At 39.1% G+C, this 15,486-nt stretch overlaps 1 protein-coding gene across 1 annotated transcript in view; it reads left to right on the top strand.

Moving 5' to 3' along the window:
• LOC100742067 (DNA N6-methyl adenine demethylase) overlaps positions 1 to 15,486 on the top strand; it is a 126,470-nt gene that overhangs the window by 97,384 nt on the left and 13,600 nt on the right. The window lies entirely within an intron of this gene.

Here is a 15,486-nt window from a genome sequence, read left to right as displayed (position 1 = left end):
ATATCTGTTGAAACGTGTGCTTAATGTTCTTCGAATCCTCCTCTGGTATCTATGACGCGTAATCTCCCGTAAAACGTAGGTAAATCTTATCGCGGGGGAAATTTATTCATAGGGAAGAATATAAAACTGTAAGAAATTGCCATGTTTTGTGAATAAACTGTACATAATAGGAAGACACGTTCAGAGAAGGGAAATATTAATTTATCTTTATACGAGGAATATCTCGTGCATTGATGAGATACCAGACATAATCACAATATTCCAATTTTAATAGATGCTTCAAAATCGTACATATTGGAATAACTGAAAAAAGAAAATGACAAAAGAATGAACAAATTATGAAAATATAATTTTTGTAGAAAAAGAATATTAATTTAACTATACATGAGGAATATTTTACACGTCGATACCCAGAATTAATTAATCTATTAAATATTTAAACTAAATAAGTGATCATCACACGCGAACACACAATTCTTCAAATTTTCAATATTTTATCTTCAATAAAATATACACGATTAACGTATTATCCTAAAATAAAAAAGAAGCGAAGATGTTACATAATTGGATTGGAAATTTGTAAATATTCTGCTTGGAAAATTTCTTATCCGGAGTATTAGCCGGATTCTAGTTCGCGTGTTAGAGGGATCCGATTGTCTGGCACGATCTCAAATGGAGTTGAAAATCCTCGATGAGATTACAGGCGTCTTGGTCCCCAAGGATAACATCGATCCCTTCCTGCTTAGCCACTCCTCTCCCGTAATCTGGCACAGTATATCGGCATGTAACACGTAGCACTTGAGGGAATAAACAGTGCGGCCCTATCGGTATGGCCCCTTGGTGTATTTCGTGTATACCAATGCTAAACCGAGGCCAAGGACCTTGACCTAGACCATTGCGGTTCATTACTTCAATTTGTCTTCACCCTCCAAGGGAATACGCTTGCTCCTCCCCCGCTGTGTTCCACAGATTGCGTTTCACGAAACCAAAGAAAGAACCAAAGCAAAGCAAAAGTCGTTGCTTTCAAGAACCAAAGCAAATACTCGCGGTCTTTTCTTTCGAACGAACTGAAGCCTACAATTTGTAATTTTTGTTAAGAGCGAAAATAACATCTTGTATTTTTGTCTTAAGAAAGTTTTGCAAGATAGCGAAATATAATCAAGTAGAAAATTTTATAGTAAAGATTCGAAGTTTTCTAATAATAAAAAATTATGATTGATTAGAATATACATTTTTCAGATTATCTTACTCTTCAGAAGGGATAACGGGATTGGAAATTTCATTAAAGCAGGAGTTATTAAATTTTCAGAGTTCCCCGTTGATAAAAGATTCGACTAATTGGAACATAAATCTTGCAAATTCTCCAAGGAGGGTGATAGAATACAAAATATCGTAGAGCTTCTATTAAAGTTTTTACGGTAAATATTATAAAGTTTAATACAAATTTTCCAAATTATGTCACATTTTCCAGCAATATTTCTAACTAAAATTGAAAATAGGGAAGATTGGAAATCTTTTGTCGAATTCCAAAAGTACAACAAAATTTCCACGCTACACTACCTTTTAAGATAGATTCTACTTACATAAAAAAAGAAATAGATTTTCTTAATGGGATATGATAGGTCCACTTATAATGAAATGGTGTATCTCCTAAGTCAGATGTTATTGATGTTAGAGAAATTATAACAACTCAGAGCAATTAGACTTAAAACGGTAAAACTTTCGTCCTCATAAAAATTCTTGCAGAGAATAAAAGTTCTTGAAACGTATGTATTAGTCTGGAAACAGTGAAAACCTTATCTTCGTACAAATTCTTACAGAAAATCTGTAATATCAAAGAACCTGTAATTTCATTTAAGAAAAGCAACAAAGTTCTAAAAAATGAGAAAACCTCCTCGACTCTCGCATCAAGCAGCAACTTGCACCGGTATAAACCAGTCTTTCAATCTCGAGGAGCTTCCTCGACGAGCGTCATCCGGACTGTCACTTTCAACGAGGCTGAGAGGAAGAGGAAAGTCGATCGAGGAGTAGGTTGAAACGTCGGAAGGAATGCGGTTCTCCGCGATCGTTTCAAGCTTGTGCATCCTCTCTCTGGATTCTCTTTGGCCTGGTACTGCGAGGTTACTGGGCAAACCAGTCTGTCCAAGCGCGAACCGACTCTGTTTTCTGCTGACGAACACGTGTGAAGATTATCCGTGTGCAAAAATGCGCGTGTTAAACCCGCGATGTCTGTACCGTGAACGAGGTACCAGTCGATCCGCGACTCGTCCGGTTTGACTACCATCCAAGGCTGTCCCGTTCAATCCTCAGTTCAATTTTCTCCCTTCTGGCAGAAGAACGCGTTTCCAGAACAAGTAACGAGCAAACGGCGAAAATTTACCGCTCCGTTACTATCAGCCATCGTCAGAGACATGCTAGAAATTAATCCTTTACTCATCGTCTTTTATTCTTGTAATTTCGTTATCGAAGGTGTAAGAAGTTGATTACAAAAATGTTTACTTCTCCATATTTAATTTTCAGAATTGTTCGCTCTAGGTTTTAATTTATTTTCAAATGATTTCGTTCTTATTTCAAGCCATCAAATCTCCCAGACTTCGCTCGTATCATGAATTTAGGCTCGCAATGTATCCGCTTTCCTATACTGGTTAATCCTTTCTTTAAAAAAGACTTCCACGTTCATTCTCTGCAACGTATAACGATCTTCGTCCTCCGAGCAACATCTAAAAATCTCCTCAAAAAACCCTTCCCAACGAACATCTTCTTCCTCACTCGTACCCAATGTTGTCCACGCTGAAAATCTAAAATTCTTTATCCATTCTATCAAGATGCAAATTCCACTCGTCTTCGTACATATGGACAAAAGGCAGGGATACAAGCACGTGTACACGATCTCTTTGATGATTTTTTTCTCCGTAGAATCTCGAAGAGTGAAAAACAGCGCACCCGCGGAAGGAATCACGGAAGATAGAGACAGGTATCGGCACTTTGCTCCACGCCGTTGGCACCCTGGGTGCGTCGATGTGCCAGGCTTGTTCCTCTCCGCCCGTCATTCTCCGCCTCCAACCCCGCTGCCACCTCTTGCTCCTCTCTTGATACTGCTCGCTTTTCCTTCCCCTCTCTCTGCTTCTCTCTGCCACTGCCTCTGGGACGTTCCCTTTTCTCTACCCCTCATGGCGTGGTCGCTGTCTCTCTCGCTAGGTCGGTGGTTCCTGTTCCTGCGGGTATTGATTCGCGTTGGCGGGCGGTCACCGCCCCCATAGTCGCTGTCTGCCGGTAGTCTACCCTTGCCCCGGCGTTATGCTGTTATTTCGGCAGCCGATTTCCTCGCAGCCCTTGTCACGAGGCAAAAAACCGCGAAAACGCGATAGCCAGCCAGTGCTCGCGCCGGATCGACACGCTACCTCGGTAAGAGAACCGTTCTTCGCATCGCGATACCTCTTCCTTCGTATCCTGCTTTTTTCTCCCCTATCCTCCAACGGTACAATCTTTAAATCTTCTGTTGGATAGAATTGCCATTTCGGTTTCATTTTATCGTTCCTTCTTTTTAGAAGTGAGACAGGAATTTCTAGAGCGTATTTTCTTGGGGATTTTTAGGTGAAGATTCTTTAGTCTTGAAACGAGAAACGAAAGAATTAGAAAATTAGAATGAGAAGTTATTCAAGTGTCTAAGAAAGGACATTGATTTTAAGACACAGGTCAATCAACTCTAAAAAAAATGAATTTTCTACGAATTTCCTTCTCCCTGTGTTAAGTATATTTTCATGCATTCGTTCGCATATTTTTCCTTATCCTTATTTTTTCGTACTTTGCTCACCACCAGTTCCAAAGCGAGATAACGTATAAATCTAAAAGTACACAGAATGCAAAAATATATGAAACATCCAAACTGTAGTATTTGTCATGATATCTACTAGGTGAGACACATTTTTGTCTGGACTGTATTTTTTAAATTACATTCATAGAAATTTCCGTAACTATATGTACTCCAGTAATCGCTATCCATTCAAAATCCCATTCCACCTTTACCATTCGCATCTCCAGTTTCTCCACGGGCTAAGAACTGATAGAATAGCTCGTGATCGTCTTAGATAGCTTGATCGTCTTAGGAAGCTTGATCGAGGTTGGAATAATTGCGGCAAAACGCCGTGTTGCAGTCGGTGACAGTCGACAAAGCAGCATAGCGACTGAACGAACGTACCAGAGGGCGAGCAGAAAGGGCAGCACGACGCGAATAAAGGGCTCGTGTTCTCGTGGAAACACGTGTTTCGTGCCGCGTTCCGGCGCGCTTGGCACACTCGCGTTATAAACGACGGGCCGCAGCGTTAATCGCGCGTTTCACCCCGTGTTAAACGAGGCTATCTGAGCGCGTAAACGCGGTCAGTCCTGCGATACGGTAATTGGCAATATCGTCGCCGATAAAGGAATCAACGTTACAGCCGGCCACCCGGCCCGACGCACAATTATGCAGTAAACCGAAACCGCGAAACGCGGCACGCTCGTTGTCCAAATGCACGAATTGCGTCCGACCGCGAAGCACGTGCGGTTTTCGCTCTGTCGCGATCCACGCACACGCCGTTGCGTACAATTCAGTTTGCTTTCTGCTTCTGTCACACGATTACGATCATTTTCTACGAATTGTCATACGAGTATATAGAAGAGCGTAGAAAAATGAGTAAGATAGATGTGGTAACTTCTTTTACGTGTACGATCGTGAATCGATTCTAATTGTTTTTAGATCGAGGAATACTGCTTACTTGCATCGACTGCATTTACAGTTCGCTACATCGGAATGTTTAGAGAGCTTTGCGTTATTCGTGGATAACTTTTAAATTGGGAATATTGGAAATAGCGTGAAAAAGACGAACAGTTCCAATTGTGTTTTCTTGATCGGAATTAAGCATTAAAACGCTTACAGGAATATCAAAAATTGATTACGAGATTAGTGAGAAATTAGGGATATTTTAAACAACATGTTTGGAGAAAGTGTCGTCGAACTAGTGGAATTGCGGATTGAGATTAACGTCTAAGGATTATTTTATAGAAAAGTCTTTAAACATTATAAATATGTAAATGTCTCAAGTTTAGTCAATGTGTCGCGAACTGCGTCTGTTCAAAGTTTTAAGACACGGAGTAAAGATCGCGCGAAGTAACAACAACTGTTGGTGAACACTTGTGTCGCGGAGAATGTTTGAAGAATATATTTGAATCTCTAACGGTTCGAGGAAAAAATAGTTGCGCTACTTATGGAGCAGAAGGTTGCCAGCAAGGTATACAACTCAAAGAATGTGTGCATTTGAATTCTTGATAAGTTCTAGGAAACGTAATGGTGTTACTGAGAATCGGTTCTACGAGCATCTAAAAGGTGATTAGCCTCGTATCGATGGAAATTTTAAACAGAAAGTCGAAAATCCTGGAACCAGAAAGTTAGGATATTAAGAAACCAGAAAATTAGAGAATCGCAGATCGAACATTGAAAAATCCGGAATCCGAGAATCCGATAATTTCAATTATTGGAAAATTCCAAAATTCGGCAATTAAAATTTCCGGAAGAAAAATTCGCCGCAGTCGTTTCATTCTTGAAACAAACTAGTTCCTATAATTTTCGATGGCTATATCCTTTATCCATACCCAATTCACAAACCACCATGAATTTCTCGACGCACGTCGATCTCAATTTCACCGCCGGACGCAGTGGTCGAACCGCGGACGAAGAATAAGCTCGCTCGCATTCCTTAGAGAAAAAGCACGGAAGGTGTAAGCCCACGGCTTTGTTTCGAGATTTTTTCTCCTTCTCCTTTTCTCTCTACGCGAGATCGTTTGAGGCGCATTGTTTTCGCCGAAAGCGAGCCAGTCGTGAATAAAACCGTCGGCTAAGATGTAGATAGCGCGGGATACCCGTTTCTGCTGTCCCCTTTCCTGTTTGCCAATTCTTTCTCGTAGGCTCGATTTAAACACGCCGGATTGTGCGCGTATAAATCCCGTGTCCCCCTTGCTCCTCAGGGGTGAGACGAAAAAAGGAACGAAGACGAAAATTCCGTCGAAAAGCTATCGACAAAAGCGTCGAAAATTTTATGGACCCGATACAGCATCTGTCGACGAGACTATCCTCGAAAGGAACGTTTTAACGAATGAGCATATAAATCTTGCGGGTCGAAAAACCCGAAAAAAAAGAAGTACGGATGGAGTGCTTGAGAAAGTATCTTCGAACTGATAATTTCAATATCGAGACTTATATTCTTTTTCCACTCGATGAAGAATTGTATTATTCGTGCGAGAATTATATTAATCGTTGTAAATTGTTCGTGTGTTTAGCAGTCATGAAATGCTTGAAATGTTTTAATATGAGAATCTTAAAATGAACAGATGTGGAAAAGATATTCTTAAAGTAGATTTAGATGTTCTTCGTTATTATTCATGTTATTCCGATATCGAAATATTGTTCGAATATTCTTTGAGAGAAAATATTCTTAAAAGTTATACAAACGCGAGTCAATCGACAATTCCTCCACCGCGAACTTTATATTACAGTTAACCTTCTTGTGTAATATAAAACATTTTCCTAAATCCATCAGACCATTCAACGTCAACGTAAGATCAGCTGAAAGCAACGAACTAATACACCATCGTGTCTCAGGAATAAATTCAGATCGATTTCGTCGTACGATTGCAAAGCAACGGCGAGATAGAAATTTACAACGAGCCACTCCTCAACCCTTTTCCTTTCTGCTTGTCGCCGTCGGAAAAACGATGGAAGCATCGGAGGCCGCGGTTACCGCTCTCCCGTAATCGTCGCCCAACATATAAACAACGCGATAAAAGCTGTTTTACTGCGCAAACGATTCCGTTTTTATCGGGTTTCATGGCATGTGCCGCTCGCCGATCGCTGGCAAAAAAAAAAAGAAGACAACAAGAGAGAGAGAAGAAGAAAAGGGAAAAAAGAAAGAAAGAAAGAGAAAATCATATTAAAGCGATACGCAAAAAAACAGAAAAAAGATCGTTTAGCACCGTTATCTGTCGTACCACCAGAGGAAAGGGCTGCAGAAACGAGCTCCAATGGGGACATCGCGTTGATAAATGAATTTTCGTTGCGATCATCCGCGCGCGCACGCAACGGATCGCTTAATGAAATAAGCGTATCGATGCGGGACTGATTGCTGTGGCTAATTCGTCGATAAATTTGCAGCCCCCTCTTGTTTGAGTCCGATGAACGACTGCCAGGGCTTCGAAGATGAAACGGGGAATGGAAAGGGCCGTAGAACGTTGGCAGAGAGAAAAACGGACAGAGAACGGTGAAATTAATTTCTGGCTCGATTTTCAAAGCGGTTTAAATTCGCCCCTGCCGTCACGCGTTTCGGCCGGCCTACGCGTAATCGAATATCGGTCGATCCTCTCGCCAATGTTCCCCTCGTGATCATTCGCGGATGGAACAGGTGTGTACATGGGGTAATTATTCGTTGCGTGTACTGGGGCGGGTCTGCTAGTTGGGGAAGATGAAGAATTTTTTTGAACAGCATGGGGTTGATGGGGTGATGCATGAGGTGGATAAAGCAAGGCGGAAGTATTTTGTCGAGGAAGGAACTGAAAATTCCTTGGATTCTTTTTCGTAAAATTGACGGAGAATTATGGGGTGGAAGAGAAGAAACGATTGACCCTGTTACGGTCCCTAAATGTTTCAGCTTTCAATCTCATTTTAATAACAATCTAGAAAACAACTTTGCATGTTTTCAGAAAATTGTTAGTATACAGTTGAAACAAGACAGCACATATGTCAATAGCTTGTAGGTAACTCGATACGAATTCTTGTAAGGTTACGTGTATTATAAGAATAGGGTTGAGGGTTTAATTATGCCAGCCGTAAAATCGGATAAACGTAACGATGTAATAATATTTTTAACCTTTTACGTGACAGACATAGGTCTGATGCGGATCGCTCACGCTATATTCTTGTCCCAAAAAGGATGGGAGTGGCGAATGAGTTAGAAAAAGAACACGTGTGTATCGCAAACATTGTAACGTTGGATTATGTATTGCTTGCTTTAAAACATATCGTTATAGTATAAATCAATTCTTAAATATTTTTTACTTTTATAAGTGATATAAAGTGATTATTATATAAGTAATTATTACGGTATATAAGTGATTATTACGATATTTACTTCTCGTTATTTCTTTTTTGTTTTTCTCTTCTTCTTTGGAATTAACTACATTTCACAATCTTTGTGAGCAGTTTCTAAATTTAATATTTATATTTATATTTATATTGAAATTATAAATTTCATTATATTGGTCACAACGCACAAAGAATTAAAAACAGGAAGTTGTAGTAAAAATCGAGCTACTCGTAACAAAAATGATCACTTTACCAAGCCCATTCCACGACCACTTAGAAACTACTTGCGGCTTTTAAGATTAGAAATGTTCTCGTATGAATTTTCTAGAACCTTTTCTACCGTAGGCAATCAGAAATCTAATAAATTATTCGAAAATACCGAAGCTTGTCGTTGTTACAAAGTATATTTTCATCATTCACTGTGAAGACGTTGCGAAGGAAACAACAAGTAGGAAAATGTAGCCTACGGTTTGAAAGGCTGAAAGGTTTCGTTTGGTTGATTCGTGAAGTGGTTGGTAGCCGGGGAGGAGAGAAGGATGCGTGTAAAACACGATCCTCGACGTTCTGACGTGAATAAAGGAGGCGTTGTTGCTGGTCGCGAGCGCGCACACGCCTCTAAAGTGGAAGCTATAATGGGGGTTTAAATTATGTGGTGTCTTAGAGGTGCGCTGAACGAGCTCGTTGTACACGTGTCGTATTGTTGAAGTGAACAGCTTTATCGCTTCGAGGGCTAGCCTCTCTTGCTGAGATTGCATTAAATTTTACCAAATTCTATTCTGTAGAATTTCATTAAAAATTAGAAGAATAGTATAATCAAGATTTTGTTATCCTTTCAAGGGAATCATCGTTTTGTCAAATTTACTTTCTTTCTTCCTTTTTATGAAGTAATTAAATAAGTTTTAAGATACGATAACGTAATTATAAAAAATAATTACGAAAAATCCAATACAATATTTTTCACACCTGATTCCGAAGAATAATTGTAAAAAATGATTTCGATCGTTACACGTGTTTTTCTCTTCCAGAAAAATCCTCTTTTAAACAACCTAACTTAAAGAATAACCCGAAAAATCTTCGAGTGAAGCTCACCAAAATATTCCAAGCGCGTAGACCTGAAAAAAAGTCAGTTAGAAATTTAAAGAACAAGCAGAACACAGAGCCGTAAAGTTGGAAACAACGGAACAAACAACGTCCAAACTCGATAATCCGAAAGATCCATTTCACTCAAAAGTCACGTACACGAACGAATAACCTGTTCATCTCGAAAAACGCGGCAATGGCTCGACTACCCTACATCTTCCCGTTGCATCCTCGTTGGGACCGGATACTCCATCACGCGAGAAGCGGCGAAGCGTTCCGTGAATCATCGAGAGAAGCCCAGGAACCAGTCACCGGCGCTCGAGCACGTCGGATGGAAAAACGAAGGAAAGGAAGAAAGGAGCCGGAACGGAAGGGTTCGAGGTCATTGAACAGCTCGCTTGGCGAAGTTCCTCGCTGGCTGGGCTTCAAGTCGGAGAAGGAGCCACGCCGTGAGAAAGAGGAAGACCGACAAGGAGGGAGGAGCGTGGCTCCTGAGGGTTATGTTTGGGTGCTGTCGCGGCACATCCCGTTTTATCACGCCTCGGGTTTACGTTGCCCTAGGTCACGATGTCAAGAGAACGGAAGGATTTTCCCCCTGAGAGCTCAACGCCACGGTCGAGACTCGCTCTCACACAGAACTAGACAGAGAAAGAGAGACCAGATAGAAGGAGAGAGATAACGATAGGAATGGGAGAGAGTGGTAGAAGAGGAAAGGAGGAAAACACGAAGGAGAAGCCAGGGGAAGGTGGCTCGCTGAGGGATCGCTGACTCGGTTGGCGAGACGCCCGACTCTTCGATGCTATCAACCTCGACCACAAACACCGATTCACGGCCACTTTGGGGGTTCCCCGGAGTTTCTCGGCCCACCAACACCTTTCACGCTCTCCTGGACCACTCCACGCGACCCACTTTTTCAACCATCCACACCGACGACTATGGATTTCCTGGCATCACGCGGACCTAGGATATTCTACGTGCTTCCCCGGCTTTCTACGATCCTTTCTCCGGTTCGTTTTCACGGGCAGCATTGGGTCGGAGGGAAAGTGATGTCGGTTTTTGATACTGCTGACACAACTAGCTTCAAATGGCTCGTACGTCGTATACGTTTATGATAATACCGTTTTATGAGGACGGTGTTCTGTACGTGTAAGATGTTAGTAAAATGTCAGTCATAACTTCGCCCCGAAAAGTATACGTGATATAACGATAGCGTTTCTTGTTTCCTGATAATTTCAAATTTAAGAAAGATCGTTAGGATTTAACAGATTACAACGAATTTGTACAATGTACACGCACATGTATACGTGTAATAAACTATTCAAGAGGATTGAGGAAGTTAGTAAATGGGTGAATAGTTGCGGTATTTAAACAAAAATTACCGTGCTCTTATATCGTTTCAATAAAGGGGATGGAATTTTGGAAATTTGGAAGTAATGTACGGGCGATTATAGGATTGATAGATCAAAATTGGAAGAATTGGTGATTTCGGAACAAGCAGGATGATTTTTTTTTTTTTTTTTTAGACGGCTATTAATTATCGTTTCATCGACGGCACTGAATAAACCACGAACAACTTGTTGCTTCGTCGAAAATGGATTTTATCAGGGTTTCAATTAACAACAATTATTTGATTCAGCGTTGAACTATCATCTCTTCATCACGAGCTCTAAAATCATTTAAAAATGACGAAGAGTAGAGAAATCACAAATATTACTTCTTATAACGACATATTAAAATATCTTAACGATTACATCTTTCATCTTTATAAATCTTTGTCTACTATATCTCTGGACGTAACTGATTCTTTCCACTTTTAGATATTTTATATTAAAATATACTCTTTCGCTACCAATAAAACAACCAACAAAAACGTACACATGTATCGCGTTCTTTTTCCCGCGATCTTCAAATGGTAAATAGAACGTTTTAATTACGTGGTTGCAATAGATTCGTTTGAAAATCTTGACACGATTCGATCTGACAATCGGTATCACGAGAAACGTGCTCAATTTCCACGGCCGAATATCCCGAGGAAATTTCACTTCCTTGGTCATAGGCAATGGGATTACCGTCGTAACTCAGTTAATTGAACTGTGCCGCGTAACGAGGGTAATAACCCGCAAAACGGTTCGTAGCGGGCGTTCAACGCCAGATAAACACGAAATGCACACGAGGCGACACTGTGGCACGCGATACAACTTTTATTTCAATCGTCCATTTGATTTTCACCCGTGTTCCGGAATTTCCATCGAATTTTTAAGTGTCGACCGCGAGACACAATTATCCGGGACATTTTTCTGGCCGTCTAGATAATTTTACCTCTCGCGGCCCTTCGATAATACCGATGGAACTTTCCACGAGAACGTCGACAAATGTGGGAAAATTTACGAGGCATTTCAAAATCGTAACAGACTTAAATCTAATGGAAATAGAAATACAGATAATAGACTATAAAATGTTTTTTAATATTTACATTTATAATTTGTAATTATTAGACTGTGAGCCTCTATGATATCTTTATGAGTATCTGTTATTAAACAAGTAGGTAGAATTTAGAGATTTGGATGATTATACGGAAAAGAGCGCGCCTTACCGATTTCGATGACCTTGAAATAAATTGTCCAGAAGAATATTCTAAATAATTTTTTCCCATATGTGTAACCGCCGCATGATCTTCGTTTTCGATATATTCGTAAAAAGCTTCGATCAAATCTAGTTCCCGTTACAGTTGATTCTGTCATATAAATGATAGTATCTTTATGCAGTACAACCTAAACTTAAATCATCGACGTTAATCTACTGTAATATAAATAAAGAAAGATAAATGAATGGGTTATAGGTTGAGTTAGGGTTAGATGTTAAATTAATATCCGACCGCCGTGCCACGAGATTGTTAGTAACGCAAGCATGGCCTAAGTTTCATTTCGTACGATTTTATAAGAGTGTCGCAAATTCGATTGTTACTATTCATTATTTATACATGGTATAATAAGAAACATAAATTAACAACACCTTGTGTATAATTGAAAAAACTAAGACTGCGCGTGGTATCATTATCAGGTTACGTGTAGGGGACATGTATACGTGTATCTGCTGAGTCTAATTATTAGTACGTACGTGACGAGTAGATAAATAGGACACGGTGCAACATTTCATGCATCGATAAATTCATTGAAAATTATTTCACGCCAGTATTTCCATTTGCATCAACCGGTCGGATATTACTTTAGCCTAATTCACTTTTCTTCTTTATTTATGCAATATTTAAAAATGCTAATCTCTCTCGTCAATCGAATTAAGTTGAAGTTGGACTAGTTAAAAATTCGCCTGACTATTCCAGAATGAAGTGCAATCGTAAGGTAAATTGTACAAAAGTTTCACTCGGAAACTAAGGCCGAGTAGCAGTAACATGTGTAGGAAAAAAGTTGTGCAAAATGTTGATCTTGATAACATATTTGAAGGTCATTGAAATCAGTGAAATGTACCTATACATTTTTGCGTATTGAAATTTTCCACAAGCGTATAAAGGTTCGTGGTCTGGTAAGTGAAATAAATAAAAATTCTAAATCCGTTAAATCGTAAATTATAAATAAATAGTTTAGAATGTAGAATTTAACGTTTGGGATCTGAAAAATTGGAATATAAGGAGAATTTAGAATTCATGAACATATTAATTGAACTTTTCAATTAAAAAGGATGAAAACACCGGTAACTAAAAATTCCTTCTGGATTATTCCCCAAGTTTTCTTTCTCAAATATTCGACAGAGATTTAGATCCTTGAATTCGAAATTGGATAATTTTGTAGGAAATTATTCCCGTAATTACAGTGGAAGGAAGTTACGGTAAAACTTTCTTTTGAAGTGTCTACTTTCGGATACTCTTAAAATCCTTTAATATCCTTTAAAATATGCGCATAAATTTATACCTTTTTTCCATTTTAATTAGCGAAACCCTTTGTACACCTACGCGTACACCCAAATACGATACAATCGCATTAATTAAAATCTCAAAATTCCTGCGAAACAATCAATACCTTCCAACATAATACACCTACCAGTGTATATACGTTTGTCAACATTTCCTTTCTCCTTCTCGGACGTACACCCACGCCTCCAGCTACGCATAAGTATAATATTCTGAAACAGCCTATACATAGCGACAAAGAACGGAAAAGAGAAATTCTCCAGCTGTGCGAGTGGTCACGTTGAATATTTCATTCGCTCGGTGATAACCGGCCAGGAAATGTTGAACAAGAAAAACCGAATGAGTACGACAGAAGAAGGACAAAAAAAAAGCAGATGAAATAGTAAAAGGAAAAAGAAAGGAGAATAAAAGAATCGTGGACTGGGAAAGAAATTCCCGAACTCCGCGAGGAGACATCTTTTATTTAAACGAGCGTGTTCGGGGCCGGCGGGGCGTACTTTGAAAAAATCGATCGACGAGAAACGAGAGACGCTTGGGTACGCGGGAGAAAGTGAAATAGAATGACAAAGCTCGTCGGTGGTGTACGGACGAGCAAGCTGATCGTTCGTGCTCGTTGCTTTCGTTTTGTACGAAGTTTTATAGTCCGGTTGCGAGTTTGCCAGTTGTTGCCCTCCTCACCGTCCCTCCTTTTTAGCTCTTTCTCCATCTTTTTTCCACAATCTATTTGCGGTACTGTCCATCTTCCTCTATCATTCCTTCGTCGTCCTCCGTTCTTCTTTCTCGAGTTTCTCGTTCCCATCCAATGAGCTTTTCCCGTCCTCGTCCATCCGTTTCTTCGCGGGGAGGCCATCTCGCTCGCGAACCACACGCAGATACATGCGGATCGAAGCTGAAGGCCCTCTTTCCCTCTCCTAACAAGCAGAAAACGGTAGTGATGGCCGCAACACGGAACTCGAGCAAGGTTGAGGACTGAGTAAATTTTGAGCCGAGTCCGAAGGAATTCGAAACAACTTCTCTTCTCTTCGTTTCCCTTTCTAATTGTATATTTTCTTATAGTAATTATAGTATAGTAATAAGTAGTATAGTAATCTTATAGTAATATTATCTATATGTGCATAAATATTCTATTTATATCAAAAACATTTTCATGTATATTATAAATATCAACGAATCGAGCAATTAAATTGTTCGAGGTATGTTAAGTATAAAGAAAGATTTGAGAAAATGATGTAAGGCCGAGAAGCTGTCCTAAGCCGATAAGTGAGATCTATATATAATAAATGATAAATAATACATAATAAGAAAGATTTAAAACTTTGGTCAAGATTGCAGGAAGGAATTTTTAATTCTTCATAAAGAAACAGGACATTTCATCTTTAAATTTCTTCCGAATTCCTACTTCTATTAGAAGAAATTTCAGATGTTTGACTTAACCGAATGGTTACATAAGGTAGCAAAAGTGTTGAGAAGTGTTTCAAATTTTTTTTAAATTTTTTGGAAGCTTGGTATAATAAAAGAATTAGATTTGGGTATAAGCAAGCTAGTTCGTCCATGGAGATCGAAATTCGATGTATTTTTTATTTGGAATTAATATAGGTAGATTGAAACGAAATGTTTATTATTTGAAATTCTAAATGCTGTCGCAACAAAGAATCTTTGGAATTTTGTGAATTTAAATGAGACGAGTCAAGGAGAGATTTGATTAATTGAAGAATTGAATATTAATATAACATTGAAAAATGGAAAATCAATTTTAGAAGGGAATGAAGTATAGAATGATGTTACTATATTTCGACATCGTTGTACATCATGCTATAGAGATCGAAGATGTCGCAACATTTTAAGACTTTCTACCATTCTGAGAGCGGTTATATGATAATAATTGTGTTTTCCTTACTTCACAAGTTTTCAAACGATTCAAGGCTACAGAGACAATAGCATAAAGTGTCTGTTGGAAATTTCGGAAGACAAAATTAAATAGCGTTGTATGTCCCACATTTCTTCTCTGTTATCTTTATAGTCATGCACTCATACGGTTGCAAAGTATAATTTTACTCCTTCATATATTCTATATATCCTACGTCTATAACAGGGTAACCTAAATTCCCTATCAGACTTCAAAATGGTACTCTTCCCAACAATTCTTCCCGTTTTATCCTACAGCCTCAAAACCTTCTTCGATAACATAATAGGCTTCTTAAGCTTCTAGTAGAAATTTCAAAAGACAAAACTAACATCTTGAAAGATAAATTAGAGGAAGATAAATTAGACAATTCATTTCTCTTGGTATACGCACGTGTTTAGCTTATGTTTAATTCAGGTATAGTTCCAAAAGATACGGTGACGTAACAGTCACGTACATGTAAATATT

The sequence above is a fragment of the Bombus impatiens genome, unplaced genomic scaffold, assembly GCF_000188095.3.
Source record: "Bombus impatiens unplaced genomic scaffold, BIMP_2.2 scf_0491, whole genome shotgun sequence".
In the NCBI taxonomy this organism is placed as follows: Eukaryota; Metazoa; Arthropoda; class Insecta; order Hymenoptera; family Apidae; genus Bombus; species Bombus impatiens.
This window is presented reverse-complemented; position numbering and strand designations above follow the sequence as displayed.